This window comes from Lytechinus pictus, chromosome 6 (assembly GCF_037042905.1).
Source record: "Lytechinus pictus isolate F3 Inbred chromosome 6, Lp3.0, whole genome shotgun sequence".
In the NCBI taxonomy this organism is placed as follows: Eukaryota; Metazoa; Echinodermata; class Echinoidea; order Temnopleuroida; family Toxopneustidae; genus Lytechinus; species Lytechinus pictus.
Window position 1 is genome coordinate 3,808,821 of NC_087250.1, and position 22,942 is coordinate 3,831,762.

At 36.1% G+C, this 22,942-nt stretch overlaps 1 long non-coding RNA gene across 1 annotated transcript; it reads left to right on the top strand.

Moving 5' to 3' along the window:
• Positions 1-5,123: 5,123 nt before the first annotated feature.
• On the top strand, positions 5,124-9,374 carry LOC129262778 (uncharacterized). Its single transcript, XR_010293849.1, has 5 exons — positions 5,124-5,275; positions 5,845-6,020; positions 6,699-6,798; positions 7,216-7,330; positions 9,023-9,374. It is a non-coding gene; the product is annotated as an uncharacterized LOC129262778 (long non-coding RNA).
• The last annotated feature ends 13,568 nt before the right edge of the window (positions 9,375-22,942 follow it).

Genomic DNA, 22,942 nt, shown 5'->3' on the forward strand with positions numbered 1-22,942 from the left:
CCTAAACATCGATCGGGTATGGTTATATGTTGGAAAATCCCTAAACATGGCCCCAATTTTTATGGCCTTAAACATGGGTCCATATTCTTCTCCGAATCGGAGCGATAACCTTTTTCTTATTTTTTTCTTATTTTAACAAATCGTTTATAATGGGCACCTTTTAGCCAAAATGACCCGTAAATATAGGTATGGGTTTTGTACCTTCTGCCATACACCCCCGTCCAAACCCAATCTAAGTACCCCCTCCCCCGGGCCCCGTGCTCTTTTTAAGACTCCCTTGGATGTTATACATGAAACGGGCGGGGTCAGAACATATGGTCATATAGAATTTTCGAACAAACCCCCAAAAAAGTTATCTTGTTAGATTTTGTGACAAATGCTTCCCAAATTGCAACGAAATAAAGAAAAGGGTAACGTTGACATATTGTTTTCGTTAGTTCTCATGCTCTTGGTGTTGATGAGTTGGATGATATTTTGGTGTGTTATAGCAAATCGACATTACAATTTGTGAAAAATTATAATGGGGCAAGAAAATTAAAGAAGATAGTTTTCCCTATAACGTCCTCAGTTCAGGGGCCGTGGAACGGTATTGAAAGTGGGGGGGGGGGGCTGACAAGAAAAAATAATCAAACTCAGATGGTCATTTTTACGGTTTTTTCTTTAAACACAGTTTGGGAAAAAAGCTTGGGTCCCCGCCCCCCTCCCTTCCGCGGCCCCTGTAAACGTTCACCGTTTTTATTGACGGGGTGGGTCCAGGGCGGGTTGTTATAACGGCCTCCAACTCTTCATGTCAGTGCATTTGATCCCTCGGTTCGGAGAGATAAAGTGAATTACGAAAGATCGATCTCCACAGTCGCCGATAAAAGAAAATGTAGACTTCACCGGGGAGCGTATGGCGTATGATATTGTTATACTACATGGTTCGTGCGATCGAAACGATTATGATCTTCCACAACCACACAAGACAGAGGCAGACGGAGAGAAAGGGTGTGCAAAACATAGAGTCGAATTTGGCGCCCATTTTGTTTTGTTTTGTTTGGGGGGGGGGCTGAAAGTCATGTTCTTATGCACTGCTCACAAGACATATTTATGGTTCAGATTGTTCTGATCGACAGAGTACTGAATAGGACCTACAGTCAATAAAATTGCAGCAGGCAGTGTAATCCCGATGATCGTTTCCATTTCATACTGGTTATATCTTGAGCAAAGCAAAAAAATATTTTAAAACATAAAATAAATTATAAAAGGGAAAATGATTGGTAATTGCAATTTTATTTGTGTCGATATGCTAATGGCATCAGGAGCGGTGTAACCGGGGGCAGAGGCACTCCACCCCCCTCCCCCCATTCCCCGAAGCAGAAAGTGTATTTTTCTGAATGGAAAATGCCCCCTTTTTTTCTAAATGTAATACCTTTTTAAAGTAAATCATATACATTTTAGGTAAGAAGATAAAACAAGCAATATTGACTAGCGCACGCATTTTATTTAGTAAGGTACTCATCATGTTCATTGTTACAAAAACAAATATTTGATAATATCACAAACTTTTTGCCTGCGTAACGCGCGCTCATCAATTACTGTTTCGTAAGTTATACTTATTCTGTTACTGGTTACAAAAAAGTTCTTTGAACGATGACCATGGACACTTTCCAGATTCAGAACATCAAAAAATTTCAGCTCGCGTTCGCATAGTTCAATCGACGAAATCATGAGTCAATCAGTAGGCCTCGGCCTATTCAACTCGCGTTTTGAGCTCGTGTTAATTCTTTAGTTACATAATCATCTGTTCAGTATTTTTTTACAAGTGTTCGGAATGATTACTTTTCATATCTACATGAAAATGTCAAAAAGTTTGTGTCGCGATTCGCGATCACAATCAATCGTTCAATTTTCCGTTAAATACAAATTTCTTTAGCAAAATGAAATAGATTTACTACATTCAACTTATCATCCTTTATTCACAATAATGAATTGTATTAAAAATATAAATGGTAGCGTTGATGGTATATTACGATTAACCCAGGTAAAAAAACCAGTTGAAACCAGTTGAAATTTTAACTGGTTTCAACTGGAGTCAACTGGTACCAGTTGAAACCAATTGGCACAACTGGTAAACTCCCACCATGCCAGTATATTCCAGTTGAAACCCATTGTCCCAACTGGACATGCTGAAAACATACAAGTTTATTCCAGTTGAAACCAATTAACTATACTGGTATAAATTAGTACACCAGTTAATACCAGTTAAAACCAACATGCATTACTGGTATACCTACCAGTTGATTCCAGTTAAAACCCATAAACCAAACTGGATCAGAGTGTTCCAGTTGGAACCCATAGAAACCCAATAGGTGTATATACCAGTTAATGCCACCTTAAACCCATAAACCATACTGGTATATCATTAAACCAATTGATACCAGTTAGAACCAACATGCATTACTGGTATACCTACCAGTTGATTCCAGTTAAAACCCATAAACCAAACTGGATCAGTTAATACCAGTTAAAACCAATAGGCCTTTCTGGTTTATCTACCAATAGATTCCAGTTTAAAACCCATTAGCCAAACTGGACCATTTGATACCAGTTGGAACCCATAGAAACCCAATAGGTGTATATACCAGTTAATGCCACCTTAAACCCATAAACCATACTGGTATATCATTAAACCAATTGATACCAGTTAGAACCAACATGCATTACTGGTATACCTACCAGTTGATTCCAGTTAAAACCCATAAACCAAACTGGATCAGAGTGTTCCAGTTGGAACCCATAGACCTCCCATAACCCCACTTGAAACCCATTAACCATACTGGAATATCAAACCAATGGATACCAGTTAGAACCAATATAGGCATTACTGGCATATCTACCAGCTGATTCCAGTTAAAAGCCATAAACCATACTGGAGCAGATTATACCAGTTGGAACCCATAGACCTCCCATAACCCACTTGAAACCCATTAACCATACTGGAATTTCAAACCAATTGATACCAGTTAAACCAGCATACATTACTGGTATACTACCAGTTGATTCCAGTTAAAACCCATAAACCAAACTGGAACATATTTTACCAGTTGGAACCCATAGACCTCCCATAACCCACTTGAAACCCATTAACCATACTGGAATATCAAACCAATTGATACCAGTTAAAATCAACATACATTACCAGTTGATTCCAGTTAAAACCCATAAATCAATTAAATTGGGACATATTTTACCAGTTGGAACCCATAGACCTCCCATAACCCACTTGAAACCCATTTACCATACTGGAATATCAAACCAATTGATACCAGTTAGAACCAATAGGCATGATTACCAGTATATATCTACCAGCTGATTTCAGTTAAAACCCATAAACCAAACTGGAACAGATTATACCAGTTGAAACCCATAGGCCACCCATAACCCACTTGAAACCCATTAACCATACTGGAATATCAAACCAAATGATACCAGTTAGAACCAATAGGACTTACCAGTTGATTCTAGTAAGAACCCGTATATACATATATAATATATACATATATATATATGTATATAAGAGGCATAGTGGTAATGCATTGTACTTATTTCCAACAGAGTTTATATATATATATATATATATATATATATATATATATATATATATTATATAAGAACTATGTTTTCATACCTTTGTTGTTTTATTTGTCGCTTAAACTGTAACTGACTTTTGAAATATTTTGTAATTGTTGATATCTGCAGTAATCATTCAAATTTCTTATCCGACAAGTCACTGGCTCAATATAGCTGTAACCCACTTTACATTAATATTTATATTTTTTGTACAAATCATATTACTTCAAAGTCCTCTTATCTTTGTTTTTAATTCCTTTTGAGATAATTCTTTATGATTATCATTCATGAATGTGTTTCCTATAACTATTATTATTGTTACCATCAACAAAGCGTTACTTTTCTTTAAAAAAAGCAAGTATTATTTCATACAATCCACTCTTTAATCTACATGTATTGTTATTCATTCAACATTGGTTAAATATATATTTATGTGAAAATGTTCATTATGTTAAAGGTATATACATTTAGCCTACTCCCAACATTTGTCCGTTCCTGCTTTTGACATTATTCCCCCCCCCCCTCCCTGTATACTTTTCTTTTTGTATCCCCTTTCCAATATTATACATTAGTATACTTTTTTTTGTTGCTTATTTGTTTACTGAAATTTTGCTCTGTACAAATTCATGTAATTCAGCCTTTTACCACAATAAATGCCATGCATTTATCCATCCTATACACAGCTCGATTGAGGATAAGAGGAAAAAAATATCTACATAATAACTAACTTAATTATTCTTTATGTTAATTTTAATATTTCCACCTTGAAAAGTTTCATTAAAGTATGTGGTTCGATATTACCATATAACTTAAATCGAAACATGTTATTCTCAGTGAAATTTTCTAGTTTACATTAAAAAAATTGTTATCCTAGATATTTGTTGCGAGAAAAAAATTTCTTCCTATTTAATCCCTTTTTTCTAATTTAAGTTAAAGAGGACTATTTTACACTATTTTTACAAATCATATAAAAATTAATGTATTTTTCTTTTTTTAACTCACTGATATTTTAAAAATATTTTTGAAGGTGAATAGAATAGCTATTTTTTTCTATTTATAACGCGCATATTTATTGCTAGTTTACAACCTTGCCATGTTAAGCAAGGCTATCTTTATCTTTCAAAGAAAAAGAAAATAAATAAAATAGAAATAAAGAACAAATATTAAGCTAATTCATTCTTAAACTTTCAAAGAAAAAAAAAGCTCCAAAAGCAGAGGCAAAAATCGTCATTTCTTGACTGGTTGCCAACCAAAACCAAACAAGAAGAAATTTTTATGTTAAGAAGTTCGTATATCTATTTTAAAACCTCTTTCTTGCTTTAGACCCCCCCCCCCCCCCCCTTCATTATTCCTGACTCAGCAGATCTTCCTTCAATCACCGGGCGCGGGCGGGCCTGCGCATGCGCACTGAGTGCCACTGATCGCTATCGTCCGTATAATTATGCAAATTAACCAGCGCCGCCAAACGCAAACCGCCAATCTAATTTGAATTTGAAAGAGCCATCTTCGCCGCGCCGATAATTTGCACCGCACTTTTATCGAGTGCTAGTGCGATAAAGAAGGATAAAGAAGGCCGTTTTAATAATAATTCAACCACTGAAATCACACGGACCAGATTTGGACAATGACTTGAAAGCTAAGACATTCGCAGTAGGCTCTACAGGTAAGTTAACAATTTTCTATGATTTTCTTTTCGTAGTTTGTTAAATGGCGCGGCTCGCAGCTAGCTGCGGGGCTAGCTGTAACGTTAGAGTTCGTCAGGACATCCTGTTACTGCCCCTCAGCGCTGCCTGCCGGCCGCGACTAGCCGGGCGTTGATGTGTGGCTGCCATGCCGGTGCAAGTCTGCGCACATACATCATATTGACCTTACGATTTGTGTTAAGATTTAACATGAATTTCTTTTTATTTCACAAAATCTTTCAGTTGATATTGTTCCATATATTGTTATAAGTAAATGAGAGAGATATGTGATCGAATGTGAAACTGATTTTCTTGGTCTTGGAAAAAATCTGAGACTCAGCCAGTTATGATTTTCAATTTCAGATTTAACATTATGATAGTGGCCAGCGCCTCGTGTCTGCGCACCAATCACTTTACACACGATTTGAGGATTTTGATGAGATTTTGAAATGCCGAAAATCGAAATTCATTATTTTTTCCACCATTTTAAGAGTCTGATTTTTTCATGAATAGGCCTAGCTGTTTATCACTTTTTGACTCTGTATTTCAGGAGAGAGGGAGACCCAAAACCACCTGGAGTCATACTGAGCCTCGAGGAGGAGATGAAGTCAGTGAACATGACCTGGGGTACCGGTAGTTTCCAGAAGAAGGCCCAGCTCAGAACCGCCAGGAGTAGAGATCCGAATACTTCGTTGCTGCCCTCCATATGAGGAGGCTGTAAGTTAGGTAATTCAGATGTCAAGTTTTCTTTTGGGGTCTTTGTGTATCTTCTATTATGAGAATTATGGAAAAGAGATGGTGATTTAATGGTTTTAAAGATGTAAAATATGAAATTCTAGCACTTTTTTTAGGCCTAATATGAGTTCGGACACCCTACTTATAATTTTTTTTTGAGGAGCGCGATATTTTGTACATGACCCAAGCCTAGTTTCACCACAGATTAATTGATAGCTACACAGCTGTTGCATTTACAATTTTAATAACAATCTACAACAATTGAGCATTTTATAAAATTGAGTGTGTCTAGGAAAGCAAATTCGGAGGCATAAGGAGAGCCATTTATTGAGCTCCATGGAATTATAAACATGAAGGACTGATCTCTGCGACATCGATTTCAGAAGTATTCCCAAGACCAAGTGAACTTACTCATTTTTTAAATAAATATGATGATGTGCTGTTTATCATTATAGTTGAATCATTGATTCACAATCCCATGTATTTTTCTTAATGTGCAAATGGAATTTTACAACACTCTGTAGTAACCCTTGCCCGCCTTAGGTGTAGACATGTATTGCTATTCACTGTAATATAGACGTATTTTTATTCACTGTTCACTGTACTGATTATTTTTCTCTCCATTGTTTAAAAAAAAATTCTTCAGATACATCGCATCTACCGTACCAGCAAAGAACGTGTGCCAGTACAGGGAAGGAATGTACCTGTCGCACGTGAACTCTTCAGAGGCAGTGAGGACAACAAGATCTGCAAGCAAGTGATCCTTTTTGTAAGAAAATTTCCAATTTGTACATTTCACAATTAATTTTTTTTAAAGCCTTTGTACACATTTAGAGTATCAAGGCTTACAAAATGTAAAAATTGAATGTTTGCCCAAAAATCATTATGGGAAAGGTGGATTTCCGAGGAAAAATCAAATCTATCTTTGTTTACACAGTTGTACGAGCAACCTTATAGGAGGCTTGTCTAGGCTCCGTGATGAAAATACAATGTAAAAATTGATTCACAATCCCATGTATTTTTCTTAAAGTGCAAATGGAATTTTACAACACTCTGTAGTAACCCTTGCCCGCCTAAGGTGTAGACATGTATTGCTATTCACTGTAATATATACGTATTTGTTATTCGCTGTTGTTCACTGTACTGATTATTTTTCTCTCCATTGTTTTTGAAAAAAATTCCTCAGATACATCGCATCTACCAGCAAAGAATGTGTGCCAGTAGAGGAAAGGAATGTACCTGTCGCACGTGAACTCTTCAGAGGCAGTGAGGACTAGATCTGCAAGCAAGTGATCCTTTTTGTAAGAAAATTTCAAATTTGTACATTTTACAATTAATTTTTTTTAAAGCCTTTGTACACATTTAGAGTATCAAGGCTTACAAAATGTAAAAATTTAATGTTTGCCCAAAAATCATTATGGGAAAGGTGGATTTCCGAGGGAAATCTATCTTTGTTTACACAGTTGTACGAGCAACCTTATAGGAGGCTTGTCTAGGCTCCGTGATGAAAATACAATGTAAAAATGATAAAATTATCTTCATGGAGTCCTCTAGGCTAGCCAGTGACATGGGCCCATGCCCATCAATTTTAATTCATGCTTTTGCATAACCAAATGGCGTGAATTTAAAACTGGAAGTATAATTTCAGATTGACCTCCGAAATGAAACGTGCGCAATTAGTCTGAACTAAAATAACATTTCCTGAATTTTTTCTTAAATCTGGAGGCTGAAGTATTTTTTTATCTTTGAAATTAAATTGGTTCTCGTTGTTTTTTACCTCTGACTTACCAGTATGTGTGGGGGTACCGTAGAAGTAGAATTAAAGGGATGGTCCAGGCTGGAAACATATCTCAATAAATAGAGTAAAATTCACATAGCAAAATGCTGAAAACTTGATCAAAATTTGATAACTAATTAAGGTTTTGAATTTTAAAGATTTGCATTATTCCGGTGAAATAGTTCTAGGCATGTCTTTATGAATATTCATTAGGTTGGCTGATGATGTCATATCCCAATTGCCCTTTTGTATTTTATTATATGAGATTAGGTTTATTAAGATATTTTTAACCAAGAACTATTGACAATTGGATTGACAACTGATTAGGTGCATTAGTTATTGACGCAACTTATTTCATTACAATGGAGACGCATCATTTACACGTGTATGAAAAAATCAAACATTTATGATTTCATCTAGTAACATAAAAAAAAGGAAAGTGGAGATGTGACATCAGCCCACCTAATGAATATTCATGACGAAGTGCATACAACTGTTTTCACAAAATATTGATAAACTTTAAAATTCAATAACTTCTTGTTATCCTATTTTGATGAAATTTTCATCATTTTGCTCTGTGAATTTTACTCAAGTATTATTTAGATGTAAATATTTTCGGCCCGGACCATCCCTTTAATCCTCGGATAAAATTTTGTATTTCATTTTTTTTTTTTGCTTTGTCTTGCGTTTTTAAACATGTTCTGGGAACTGCTTTTTGAAAGTTGTCAGCATTAACAAGTTGTCTTTTTCCGACAGTTACCATAGTAACAGTCAGAGGCCAGTGCTTCTCAGCCAATCAAAAGCAATGATTTCACTGAAATAGTCGGCACTGACAATCATGAAATACCCATCAGATGTTAGCAGATAATGTGCAACATAGACTCCTAGATACATATATGCAAACATACATAGTCTAAGTCTTTATTATTAAAATAAATGTATAGGTATAAGGTCGAGGCAATTTCATCTCTGCAATGTCAATTTCAGAAGTATTCCCAAGACCATGTGAACTTACTATACATGTTGTAATAAAAATGATGATGTGCTGTCTATCATTTATAATTGAATCATTGAAATATGGAACTTAGAGAAGTTTCACTATCCCATGTATTTTCTTTATGTGCAGATATAATTTTACACCACTGAAATTTTGTATTACGGTATTCACTGTACTTATTATTTTTCATTCCATTTGTTTTTTTCTTCTAATCTTCAGATATATCGCATCTACCAGCAAAGATCAAGTGCCACTACAGGAAAGGAAGGTACCTGTTTCACGTTTCCTCTTCAGAGCCAGTGAGGGCCCCAAGATCTCAATAAATAATAATTAAAAAAAGACTCCTTTATCATTCCTTTAAAAATAGTACATATTATTTATTGAAGGTAAATGCTTAGATGCATTATATTCAAATTTTGTCTCCAAGCTAGCATGTAAAAATTGGATTGACTACATATTTACTGTGTAAGTTAATGATCTTTGTTGACACATAATACAAGAATTATACACAGCATGTTACAGTTTGTAACATAATTTTCTTTCATTAAATTCCTAGTTTAAATACCATATAGATGTTTTTTGTGACTTTTGTCATTCTCTGATGTTTTTTGGTACAGATTTCAAGAGACTGAGGGATTGATTTACCAGAGCAAGTTTACAGTCCAATCCTGTTATATTGTGCATGTGGAAATTAACAAGGTTTCAATACAATGCTACAAATTTACCTTGATTCATTTCATCAGTCCTATGTGCAAGGATAATTATTTCACTTGTCCTTGCACATTGTTATAACAGGAGTGGACATTCAATGTAAAGATAATTGAAGATAATTTATAATTGAAATAACCGCCTGAGAGGGGGGAGGGGGGGTGTTGGTACCAATATTCTAATGTGTGTGTGCGCAAGGAAAACGAAGGAGTGATTATACGAGAAGAGTAAAAGATCAGGAATGTACATATCCACATGATTCATTTTTGTTTATGCTATACATTGCAGGGTGTTTCTAACTGGTACCACTTGACAATTTATGTTTCCAACTGGTCCTAACTGGTGCTTCCAACTTGTTCTAACTGGCACCAGTTGGGAACTGGTGTTTCCAACTGGTTTTAACTGGCACCAGTTGACAACTCATGTTTCCAACTGGTCCTAACTGGCACCAGTTGACAATTGGTGTTTCCAACTGGTTTTAACTGGCACCAGTTGACACCTCATGTTTCAAAATGGTCCTAACTGGCACCAGTTGACAATTTGTGTTTCCAACTGGTTTTAACTGGCACCAGTTGACAACTCATGTTTCCAACTGGTCCTAACTGGCACCAGTTTACAATTGGTGTTTCCAACTGGTTTTAACTGGCACCAGTTGACAACTCATGTTTCCAACTGGTCCTAACTGGTACCAGTTAGGACCAGTTGTCAACTGGTACCAGTTGCTAACTGGTACCAGTTAGGACCAGTTGCCAACTGGTATTTCCAACTGGTACCAGTTACAATTTGTCAACTGGATTCCAGTTGATTCCAGTATTCCAATTTCCATATTGAATCCAGTTCGCTAACTGGAATCAACTGGTACCAGTACCAGTTGGATGAACTGGTCCTTAACTGGTTTTTTGACCTGGGAAATCATTTAGTTCTAATCGTCAGTAATCATGCCTTGTGCCAGTACGGTCATGCAATCGCGTAACCCTAGATCATTGGAGAAAAAAAAACCCTCAATTCAGTTATTCTTACAAAAATGAAATATATTCTTAAAAATGATTTCCAATAATGAAGAAAAAAGATACTAAAATATTTGGTGTATTATTTCAGCATTCAGATTGCGTGTTCCCGCCAAATCGAATCTCAGCCATACATAGTAGAACACAACACACAATATTTTGTTTCCTTGACCATGTTGACTGGCTGTTATCTCCAAGGCTACGAAGGCATGTAACACCAACAGTATGACTTGCAAAAGGAGAGGGCTTGTGGCCCTCATAAAACATGTTAAAGCCTGAGAAAAAAAAAAGAAATGAGAACAAATACTGAGAAGAAATGAAATATTTTTTCAGAATATCATGTGGAAATAAAAAAAAAATCAGTTAAAAAAGTGAGTTATGAATTTGTTCGTCTGCAAGCTTCCGAATGGTATTGAACGATCTATTTCACACATTACTTCGGATAAGATCTATTAAATTTTAGCCTAAATCCCAGGCAGTGTGACAACCATTCTAAGGTATTTCAGGCAAAAATGTCGACACCTTTTATTTAAAAAAACAAATTTTGTGACAGATTTTTACGAGCACCCCTATCCCGTGCACTGAGGCCAGGAAAGATATTCCTCCGTCCCACCTCCTATATTCGCTTCCTCGGCATATAATTTGGGATCTTATGCGGGTACAGGAGGCTCGCCCCCCACCCCCCCCCCCCCCCCATTGACGGAGCAAAACAAAAAACGGAGGAAAGAAAGAAAAAGATAGGAGGAAAAACAGAAGAGGGGAAAAAGTGGAGAAAGAAGAGAGACTAAAATGAGTTGAGGGGAAGACTTTGGAAATATTTTTTATAACACAATTTTTATGTCACCATACGTCATGTCACCACGCTCACATTGCATGTTCGATGCGATCTTGCTCAATAGACTGATATGGCGATATACATAACATATTTCAGCTCGAACATTGAGCAATCAATTTTTGTTTGTTTGATTTACGTATTGATTTTTTAAAATGCTCTAGAATTGCTTGAGTTTCATCATTTTCAGCTCACGCTGCGCATTATGTGAATAGTCAAGAACCTATTTTCTTCGTGTATAAGACCCTATTCCATAAGTTCTCAATCCCTTTTCAGGTCTGTTGGTCAAAACCTATCAGCTATATAGCGCTACGCGCTCGCATTTTGCTTGATGAGTTATAACAAACTATACTTAAAAGCTCATTTCATGACAATTAATTAAAATTTCGGCTCCCGATCTTCATTCGCATTTAAACATTATGCATCGTATCATAATAAAAGTGCTGAAATTACCAGTTTCAGGACTCAATATGAACAAATTTCACGCTCTCATAATTCTTATTAGATAAATAATAATATAACATTTTCGTGAATTCAGGATAGTAAATATTAAATACTTCTTCTCATAATCAATGTAATATCGTCACGTTTCATCTCGCGCTAAGGAAGAGGAATAGGAAGATAAAAAGTTATGTTCATATGAAACTTTCCCCCAGTACTAGGTCAAGAGAGATATAAGGAATATAATATGCTCGCGCTTCACACTCGCATCAATAATTTCATGAAGTACGATCCATATCCAATTCACAATAATTGCCTGTACAGTGCTGGATCGGAATATCAAATATTTTCAGACCGCGCTTCGCGCTTATATTAATATGGATTTTCATGATAAAAATGTATATTTAGAATCCACATTATTTTAGGTCTAGATCTGAAACACACGCACGCGTGTTTATTGAGGTATGCAGCTTGTTATGCGCTTTGGCGCTTGCATCATTAATATATAGGAAGATACCCAATCACCAATCCTTTTCATAATTTTCAAAACGTGAAAACAATGTCCCGTTTTTAGGTAAAAATCGCCCTTTTCCCGCTCGTATTATTTAGTTAGGGCTATATACTTATCATGTTAAAAATTACCCCAAAAAATGCTTGTCAATTGTTTTAGGTCGGTAGTCGAAAATTTTCAACTCGCGCTTCGCGCTCGATTTATTTCGTTGTTTAAATATGTCTCGTCTTCATTGCTAACTGCATACAGTCGTTAATAGGTCCCTTTTCGATCAGGCAAGAACATATATCAAAAACATTATTTAAAAGGTCAAGTCTACCACAGAAAAATGTATTTCAATTTTTACAGATTTGCAGACACGAAGGACCAACTTGAACAGTGAGCGATGACATCTGTTCCCTCATTTGCATACCGACCGGTATGTGCCTAACTATTTCCTAAAATCAAGCGAAACTTAAAAAATGTCATATCTTTCTTATTTTTCATCGGATTTAGATGAAATTTTCAGTGTTATGCTAGTTGGATTTTTCTTTATTTATTAAAATCACAAATTTTCTTGGGGTAGACTTTTCTTTTTTAAATACGCATCTTGTTCCTAAAGGATCACAAATATGGCACAGAAAGTTCAATTTTCAGAACAAAATACATGAGATTTCCACAAAATGTAGGGCTTATGAGATGACAATATATATATATATATATATGTACATATATATATATATAATATATATGTTTTATATGAATAAAGCTTAGAAGTTACTGTTTTGACTACCCCCTTCAAATAAAAAGAAAAAAATCAACGTTTCGCGTTCGATTTGGGAAATCATGAGTAACATTCTTGTCGAGCCCACCTATTGGCGAAAGCTGGATCCAACCCTACTTGGGATGATCCCCATAATACCGACGGAAAATCAATTATATTACTTGTATATGTAGTCAGGGTGATAAGTATTATAATGAATGACACTACAAAGGAATTGGACTTAAGTCTCAGTAAGGCGATCGAGCAGAAAAGGAGCCTATTTCATGTGACTTGTTTGCATTATCAAATTCAGACTTGTTCTTTATTTCATTTAACATGATGATTAAAAAAAACCCGATAGATCCAGGATTTTCCCAATGAAAATTTGACACGCAAGAGAGGGTGGATACTAACCCGTGTGTGGTAACGATGTTTTTACATTTTACATTTTTAGTGTGCCACTCAAAGTGGTTGGGGCATGGGCCGGCGGCTCGCGAAATTATTTTTCCCACCGAGTTCTGGACCAACATATGAATATTCATGACTTGCGTCTTCGGATTAAGAGTACGCATGCGCGTGGACTTGTGCCGGTCGTAAGCATTCACGTTCAGTTGCTCAGAATGAATTAGCATCGTCAAATTACCGTTACCCTTACATAGTTACAGTACATAGGCCTTACAGGCTTAGATCTATATATATATATATATATATATATATATATATATATATATATATATATATATCCAATTCTTAAACACTTATCAAACTAGCTGCCACTAATGGCAAGACATGTGCTAGGCTAGGGCTCGCTTAGGCTAGCGCATTAACTCAAATCTGGATTCAGGGGACGTGCCCCCCCCCCCGCGAGAAGCCAAATTAATAATTTGTAATGTAAAAATGCAATGAAAAAGACGTATGTCCCCTTTTTTGAACGTGAAGATCTTTTTTTTTTTGGGGGGGGGCTTGTCACATTCTTTCGCGGACGAAATATCCTCCAAAAATTTGCCCCCCTTTTGGAAAATCCTAGGTACGCCAGTACATCAGTGGCGTAGCTACGGGGGGGGGGGCCTGGGGGGCACGTCCCCCCCCCCTGAGATTTGGTGTGCCCCCAGGTGCCCCCCCCCCCCCCCAGAAAAAAAAATTGGCAGAGCAAGAAAAAAGGGGGGAGAAAGAAGAAAAGAAAAAGGAAAAGAAGAATAAAGACAGAAGAAAAAAAAAGAAGGGGAGGAAGGCGAGTGAATGAAATAATGTGAGGGGAAGACTTGAAATAAAAATCTTCATGTTACTATATAAAATTTTTGCTTGCGCTTCGCGCCAGAATTGCCTGTTCGATGAGATTCATATCTTGCTCAATAGGCTGATATGGAGCAAGTTTTGAAGTCAATATACAAAAAATATTTTAGCTCTGTAAAATGTCCGTTTTATGGTCTACATATCAGCATTTTAAGCTCACGCTGCGTGGTCACATTGTTTGATTTGCCAATTAAGTTCATAATGTCTACGTGTATTCCATAATGTTCCATTAAACAAATGTATTCAGAATGCCCAGATTCTAGATCTAAATCTAAAACATGCGCGATAGCCTGCATGTTCTTTATTTAAAATGTACTTAAATTAACCAGTTTCACATCAGAATATCAATAATTGTCTGCTCACGCTTCACGATCGCATTATTAATGATACCCAATTAATATATCCTATTTATGATTACAAAAATGAATAGAGTGTCCTGCTTTTATGTCTAAAAACTCAATTTTCTTCCTCTCGCGCTTCGCGCTCGCATCAATTGTTTAGTTACATACCTATCCCATTTATTAATACAAAAAGTGCTTAGAATGACAATTTTTTAGGTTGGAATGTCAAAAATTGCTCGCGCTTCGCGCTCGCATTATTGAAATATATACCGTCTTTAATTGAAAGCAGTCCTTAACAGGTCCCTTTTCGATAATGCTAGAACAGTTAATACAAATTTCTGCCCCTTGCTTGGCGTTTGCAGTAACCATCTAGTTACATACGAATCTTGTTCAGGATCACACATACCATTGCCCATAATATTTTTTTTTAAATCGCTCGCGCTTCGCGCTCACACTTTTTATAAGGCTTATGAGATTGTTTCATGTTTATGTTGTTTTATAAGAATAAAACTAAGAAGTGACTGATCGGGGAAAATATAGGTGAAGATAATTTCGGGCCCCGTCCCCTATTGGCGAAAGTCCGATCCGCCCTTGTGACACATACACACACACCGGAAAAAATGGCCGGTGCCCCCCCCCCTTATAAAGCAAGGACCCCCCAGTGCCCCCCAGGAAAAAATCCTAGCTACGCCACTGCAGTGCATGGAGCGTATTCTAACGTCAGGCACAAACTAACGTCAGTGATCTTGGTCCCCGTCTTCACCCCAAATTAAGGATTTCTTAGCTGAAAAAAATTTGACAAGCAAAAAAAAAACAAAAGATCTTCTCGTTCAAATGAGGGGACACAAGTCTTTTTTTGTTGCATTTTGGCATGACAAATTATTAATTTGGCTTCTCAAAGGGGGGAGGAGGGGAGGAACACGTCCCCTGGATCAGTTGTAAATCGTCAGGGGGCATATATATATATATATACATATAAATCTAAGCCTATAAGGCCTATGTAACTATGTAAGGGTACCGGTAATTTGACGATGCTAATTCATTCTGAGCAACGTGAATGCTCACGACCGTCAATGGTTGAGGCAAAGTCCACGCGCATGCGTACTCTTAATCCGAAGACGCAAGTCATGAATATTCATATGTTGGTCCAGAACTCGGTGGGAAAAATAATTTCGCGGCCGGCTCCCCCCCCCCCCGGATACACCAGTAATATAGGTCGAAGACACAAGATGCTTTATAGATTAGGTATGATAGGGCCGGCTCACTTAAAAAAAATGGGATTGCATAAAGAAAATCCATGGCCAATTAACATACGGTTTACGAGTCACGCCCCATCACAGGATGGGCAGAATCAAATATAGAAAATAATGGGCCTACTTTGTTGTTTTAGATTTTAACACTTCTTTAAACAATATTGTAGGTTCACATAATCAGCGTACGTTCTAGATAAAAGATAAACATCGTTTTACGGTGAAGAAATTGCAGAAGAGGAGAATTAACATATGGTGAATGAAAGATGTGCTCAGTGGAGAAATGGGGAAAAAAGGATTGATTGTAATTGTCGATAAAAGAACATGCCATTCCTACCCCACCAAAAAACCACGCACACACGCAAAATATACATGTATATTTAGTAGTACCATAAGGTGTGCTTATAGTACCATGTGTTTAGGCTTGCAACTCCGGAACTATATCTCATTCCAAATTATCATTTTATTCCGGAACGAATAATTTTTCGAAAATACTGAAAATATACCATGTTCGATCCTAGTGGTCGATGCCGAAATGTGTCTTTCGGGAAGTTTTGTCTGAGCATTTCATCTGTCGCAGAAACGACCTGAACTGATCGGCCTATGCCGGGGCGCGAAATTATTTTTCCCACCGAGTTCTGGACCAACATATGAATATTCATGACTTGCGTCTTCGGATTAAGAGTACGCATGCGCGTGGACTTCACCTCGACCATGCAGTGCCGGTCGTAAGCATTCACGTTCAGTTGCTCAGAATGAATTAGCATCGTCAAATTACCGGTACCCTTACATAGTTACACAGGCCTTACAGGCTTTATAGATATATATATATATATATATATATATATATATATAGATAATATATATATCCAATTCTTAAATACTTATCAAACTAGCTGTCATTAATGGCAAGACATGTGCTAGGCTAGGGCTCGCTTAGGCTAGCGCATTAACTTTACCTCAAATCTGGACCTGTCTAATGCCTAGTACTAATCAGTGTTGTAGTGCCTTGATGCTCGGCCTTGGCCTTAAGGCGCCTTAAGGCCTACTTTTTCAAAGCCTTGGCCTTGAGGATTTTGAGCCTTGAAATTTCAAGGCATTTACAAGGCATTTTCAAGGCCTTTTCAAGGCATTTTGTATTTTGTACTTTCATTTGTTTTAAATAAGTAATTATAAATGTTTCAATTGTTTTTTATATATTTAATGACACTAATGGTCAATACGACCAGTCACCAGTAACATTAGCAGCAGCAGTAGTAAGTGTACTAACAGTGTCATCAATTTTAATTGTCACCATTATCAAGAATTTTCAAACAAAGAATACATCAGTTATGAAAAATAGCATTATGTATTGGTAATGTGTTGTAATCATGACTAATGATGATAATGGCAGTAAATAATAATGATCATGATCAACATGATAGTGCTTTGATGACAATAATAAATTTGACATCTGACTGCAATTTTGACAACAATTTTCATACTTTAAACATAGCTAACTCTAAAGGACGATATAACAAGGTTGATTTCTATTCCATTAGGATTTTCCTTGTATTATTTTCTTTGGCCAACAAGAATGTTTTAAGTCTTAATGATATTCTGAAAAGATTTGGTAAACTTGAACACAGTCTTCAATTTTGTCATATCCAAATGGATTATGTCAATGGCATGATGAGCCAGAAACTTTGAGGGGCCAAGCATGGCATATAGAGCAAAACTTCTCTCTCTCAAAAAAAGAAGAAAGCGATTGAAGCGAGCGAGTGAACAAAATTTGTCCCCCTCTTTCTATAGGAAAAGCTAATTTTGCGATTGTTTAAAAAATAATATCACATTTACTCCATCTTTTCCTTTCCCTTCCCCCCCCCCCCTTGTCTAAGTTTATTCTTGGTGGTGGAACTTCTTCTTCTCCCTATATATCTTTTCTAAATTGTATATTTGTTTTGGGTCAGATTGACAAAACAAAGGGGGAAAATGTTTACTTCTTTTTAATCATATATCGTTCAACAGTGAATTTCATTTCTCTACAGTTTCAAGGAAATAAACAACGTATGTGTTTTTGTGTCAATATGGTTTCAAGAAATAATAATAAACAAAATAATAATTGAATAATTAATGATTATTAATATTATCAATAAGTATTAATAATTAATGATTGATTAACTGTTTAAAGAAATAATTAAGATTTACCCTCTCCCAACTAAGGGTATCGGGGGGGGGGGGTGCGCCCTGTTTATTTTATATCTTTTTGAATATAACTTTATTTTGTTAGTATTCTTTATTCTGTTTTTTTAAAGGTAAAATAAGTGTAGAAGATACAAGAAATGAGAATTGAAATTTAAAAGTGGTTGTAATCAGAAAAAAATATGACAAGCAAAAAAAAAAAGATCTTCACGTTCAAAAGAGGGGACATAAGTCTTTTTTGTTGCATTTTGACATTACAAATTATTAATTTGGCTTCTCAAAGGGGGGGGGGTAGCGTCCCCTGGATCAGTTGTAAATCGTCAGGGGGCATGCAGTCTGCACCCCCCCCCCTTTGGTTCACTAGTTGTTCCATGATGATACAGCGTAGATCAGAGTCTAGATCTAGAGACTAGACTAGAACTTAGATATTTTTTTTAGATCTAGGACTGGTTCCGTATACGGACTAGACATATTAAACCATGGTAGATAAAATCAAACGTAAAGTTCGGAATTGACCGGTTCGAAGTTAACATGGCATTAGTCGGCTATTACTATTAGTATTAGGCATTATAGACAGGTCCAGATTTGAGGTAAAGTTAATGCGCTAGCCTAAGCTAGCCATAGCCTAGCACATGTCTTGCCATTAATGGCAGCTAGTTTGATAAGTGTTTAAGAATTGGATATGTATATATATATATATAGATCTAAGCCTATAAGGCATATGTAACTATGTAAGGGTACCGGTAATTTGACGATGCTAATTCATTCTGAGCAACTGAACGTGAATGCAGTCAGTAGGCAGGTCCCAAAAAAGTGGCTTCTTTCATCCAAGTGATATTCATGACTTGAGAAGTTTTGCATATTTAATGAGCTTGATGCGGACCAAAACACCTCTTTTGATTCTGTCATTGCTGCTCTAATTGTGCATCGAATTTCATGATTCTGGTATCATTGTAAAGAAGAAGAATCATTCTTTCAGGTCATGTGTTTGAATTTATTCAAAGATTTTGTAATATAGGTTAAAATTGTGATCTAAAATATGCTACAAAATAATTATTTTCACCTGACAAAAGCTGCTATTTTCACACTTTATTTTTGTTTGAGCCCAAATGATTTTTATATCATTATAAAGCTGAATATGTATGCTTTAAAATGGTATAGGTTTCAAAATAAGAATTAGTTTAATCGGGTCAAGATCACACTTTTCATTGTCCAAGTACATAAAGCAGCTTGAAAACAAGAATACTGCACTCTGATTGGTCAAAGGGACCACACACTGGCAAATTCCAACGGTTCCACTGCCTGGGCTCATGGGAAGGTCACACTTCCCATGTGGTAATCTCCTCAAACTACCCGCGCCTGTTGTTCTGTGAACCTTATCCAGCCAATCAGAACTCTGGATTTCATGCAAGTACAAAATTTCAGAAATCTCGTCTTGTACCTTGGTGGGAAAAGTGTGATCTTGACCCGATTAAAAGGTGGCGCATATCAAGAGTGGCATTGTGAGAAAGCACAGAAGTTCAGCTTTATGGTGATATATATATCATTGAGGCCACTGGCGTAAATCCCGGGGGGGATGGGGGGGATATATCCCCCCCACTTTTCGAGGAGGGGGGGATGGCCTGTACAAACATCCCCCCCACTTTTTACGAAAGAAATGAAGGAAAAAATCACAAGAGATAATTGTTTTATTGGTGAAAATTCTTCCAAAAATACCGCTTAACAAATAAAATAATATTATTGAATCATAAAATGCAAATAAAGAGCCAGTTCACCATTTCCAAACGAAATACTTATGTCCTTATTATAACATTGAAGAGAAACCCCCGTTTCTTCGAATTCATCAATGTTGGGGTCTTTGGGAAGGGATTAAGATGAAATGTCAATTTTTTTTTAATGTGATCTCTAATAAAACCATTAAACAATCATGGGGTAAAAAAGATAATAATATTGGAGGGGTATTTGCCATATGGATTTACAGTGGCGTAAATATACGGGGGACATGGGGGGGGCACATCCCCCCCCCCCCCCATCGGCTGACCAAAAAAATAAAAACGGGGAAAGGGGGAAAAGGAGAAAAGAGGGAGAAAGGAAGAGAAACGTAGTGGGAAAGAAGAAAATATTATTCATTATAATGTTATATTATATTATAATTATGTTAAGTTACATTACATAAGAAACATTTTTATCATAACTTTATGAAACATAATTTGCCCAGGGCCTACGTCTTCATTGTTCCTGGTGCTCGCATTGTCTGTTTAACGAGATATATAATCCTTTTGTACTAAAACATCCCGCTTTCAAGTCAATATAAACCAAATATATTTCCTAGCACTTGAGTTATCATTGTTTTATGTAGTGATATATGCTTCTTTTTCATGACTCAAAAGTGATTGCCCCATGTTAAGGTCTTCGTATATATGAAACATTTCCTGTCCGTGATGACATTCGCATTAGTGGATTGGTGAGATATGTCTGCTCTTCATGAATTCCTAAAATCAGTCCTTAAAATGTCCCTTCTTCTGATCTGAATATCAAAAATTTTCAGCTCGCGCTTTGCGCTCGCATCATTTAGTTAATGAAAAACGTATGGTCCTAGTTAATTCCTACAAAGAAACCTTAGAATGCCCCACTTCAGGTCTGAATTATCTAAGTTTTCAGCTCGCGCTTCGCGCTCGCATTGTAAAAACGAGACAGGTACATATCATGATTAGACAAATTTGATTATAATGTCCCTGCGCTCGCATTATTTGATCAGTGAGATACATATCCGTTTAATGACATTGTCCTTAATATGTCTCTATTAGGTCACTCACTCAGTCATTCAAAAATTTTGCTGGTGCCCCCCCCCCCCCATGCCGTGACCCATGGTACGCCACTGTGGACATATCAATGACAATTCCTTGCATATCTAAAAACATGATTGCAAAAAAATGCCAAAATATTTCAGTCATCCCCCCCACCCATCAACACGGATTTACGCCAGTGATTGAGGCTCAAAATAAAAAGTTTTGCACAATTTGCAAAAGAAAACGGAGGAAGAAAATTCAGTTTTGAGGCACATTTTCAGGCCAGAAGTTCACTTATTTCTCAAACTATTGTATACAAAATAAATGACCAATGTGAAAGAATAACATTTACTCTATCTGATGGTGCAATGATATTTCATTTAACTAGAGGTTAAAACAGGTAAATTATTAGAGAAAGAAAATCTCACGAATCACGAGATTTTGCAAGGAGGAGGATTCAGCCACGAGATGATTTGGATGAATCTGGGCCCGTATTCCATAAACGAGATAAGCATGCTTAAGTCAAAAATCTAAGCATTTTGTCTTAGTTTTCTGTCTAAGACAACATTCTTAGCCAAAACGCGTATTCCATAAAGAATTGGCTAAGAATTTTGTCTAAGAATTTGGCTAAGAATTTTTGCGCGACTAAGACAGATTTAGGATGAATGGCTAAGTAACTTTTCTTAAATATGCAGAGTCTGTATTTCATAAATTCTACATGGCTAAGAATTTTGCCCTAACTTTAAGACAGTTGTGAGTTGTCTTAATTGCTTTAAGACAACGTTAAAATCCAACAAATCATGGCCAATTTTTTTTTAGAATTTATACCTATATTGAATTTCGAGCTACTTCCTCAGTTTTTAACCAATTTTCATGAAATTTGGAACACATATTGGTCTTAAGGTAAGGAGGTGTAAGAATTTTTTTTTAGCTTTTTCAGAAATTGTGTTGCCATGGTAACAGTATATTATGGCCAAAATTTAAAATTTAAATTACTTCATCGGTTTTCTACCAATTCTCATGAAAGTTGGCTCACACATTGGATTTGAGGAAAAGATGTGCAAGACACAATTTTGCATGTGTCGGAAATTGTGTTGCCATGGTAACAGTATATTATGGCAAAAATTATGTATAAATCTTGCTATTCCAACTACTTCCTCAGTTTTTAACCAATTCTCATGAAATGTGGCACAAACATTAGTCTTGATGTGAAGATGTGCAAAACATATTTTATGCCTATATACAAAAATTGCGTTGCCATGGTAACAACATATTAAATAACGAAAATTAGGTGAAAAATTTGTGGTTTTAACAAGTTTACAATATTTCAACCACTTCTCATGATGTTTGCCACTTACATAAGTCTTGAGGTAAAGATGTGCAAGACACATTTTCGCATGTGTCGGAAATTGTGTTGCCATGGTAACGGAATATTAGGGCAAAAATTATGTAAAAATCTTGCAGTTCCAACGACTTCTTCAGTTTTTAATCAATTCTCATGAAATGTGGCACAAACGTTAGTCTTGATGTGAAGATGTGCAAAGTATATTTTATGCCTTTATAAAAAATTGCGTTGCCATGGCAACAAATAAAATAACAAAAACTAGATGAAAATCTTGTAATTTGAATTACTTTATCAGTTTTCAACTGGTCAATTCTCCTAAAATGTTGGCGCACACAATAGTCTTGAGTTGAAGATGTCTAAGATATACTTTTGCCTGTATCAGAATTCGTGTTGCTATGGTAACAACATATTATATAAAGAAATTAGGTGAAAATCTTGTGGTTTGAATCTCTTTATTAGTTTTACCAATTCTTATAAAAGTTGGCTCACACATTGATTTTGAGGTGTAGATCTGCAAGACATATATTTGAAAATTTGTTGCCATGGTAACAGCATATCAGATCAATAAATGTGTAAACAGCATGATGTGTATTGAACTACTTCTTCATTTTATGACATTGGCCTATATGTCCATGAAATGTAGGTTTTGAGCTAAAATAATCTGCAAGACACATTTTCTCATTCATCAAAATATGTGTT